This window comes from Octopus bimaculoides, chromosome 7, assembly GCF_001194135.2.
Source record: "Octopus bimaculoides isolate UCB-OBI-ISO-001 chromosome 7, ASM119413v2, whole genome shotgun sequence".
NCBI classification, from domain to species: domain Eukaryota; kingdom Metazoa; phylum Mollusca; class Cephalopoda; order Octopoda; family Octopodidae; genus Octopus; species Octopus bimaculoides.
This window is the reverse complement of record NC_068987.1, coordinates 4,054,436-4,055,370: the sequence shown is the minus strand read 5'-3', so window position 1 is coordinate 4,055,370 and position 935 is coordinate 4,054,436. Positions and strand designations below refer to the sequence as shown.

Here is a 935-nt window from a genome sequence, read left to right as displayed (position 1 = left end):
TATATATATATATATATATGATTATGTAAACACTCGTTTTGCAAGACTCGAAGCGAAGTTGAACCTAAACTCACCAAGATATCAAAACGGGAAGACAGAAGAAAATGAGAGAAGGCTTATGCAAAAGTTCCACCAAGAAGACCATAGCATTGGAGGATAATGAATCAATATGTCAACTAAATATATCTGGGACCTACTGGAAAGATTATGCTGAACAACAATGCCAAGACCTTACTGAAGCAAAGAGAGAAAATAACGCTCTTTACATGAGGAAAAGGAAGAATGAAAAGCCAAATTTAAAGAATTAACTAATGAAACTGACATGTTATAGCTTGAAAATGAAACTTTATCTGAGCTGGCATCGAAAGTCAAGAATTTTGGAAATCTTGTACTATCTGCCAAGAGGAGAATACAGAAGACAGAGATGGATCAGAAGATGCTACATCTACTGATGAAGCTTGTTGCTAAAAACGAATGTCTTGCTAGAACACTGAATACTACGTCATTACCCTTGAGAGACCCTCTTATTGGCGTTTGATGCAAAAAAGCACACACCATAGATCGTAGCAGACGATAGGCGACCATGACAGATGACTGTCGTCTGTTACGATTTATGTGTACGTTTTTATACGCCAAGCGCCTATAAGAGATCTCTGAAGGCTAATAACGCAGTATTTAGTGTTCTAACAACATATCCATGTTTAGTTGGATATAAAGATTACCTTTAGGTATTATTATTAATAATACCTATATTAATAATATTAGGTATTATTCCGTCGCTAATAATTGATTATGTCTGGTTTTATTATAGCTTTCTAATCTTTATGAAAATAAACTTGAGAATTTCTTAGATAACTAACTATCCAGTGAAACATTTTCTATAGGTATATTAATCACCAATGTTTAACTTTTTTAAGCTTGGGTATAATGAGTGG

The 935-nt window shown here is 33.9% G+C and overlaps 1 protein-coding gene across 2 annotated transcripts in view; it reads left to right on the top strand.

The window, feature by feature from the left end:
- LOC106874132 (myb-like protein AA) overlaps positions 1–935 on the top strand; it is a 22,804-nt gene that overhangs the window by 17,320 nt on the left and 4,549 nt on the right. The window lies entirely within an intron of this gene.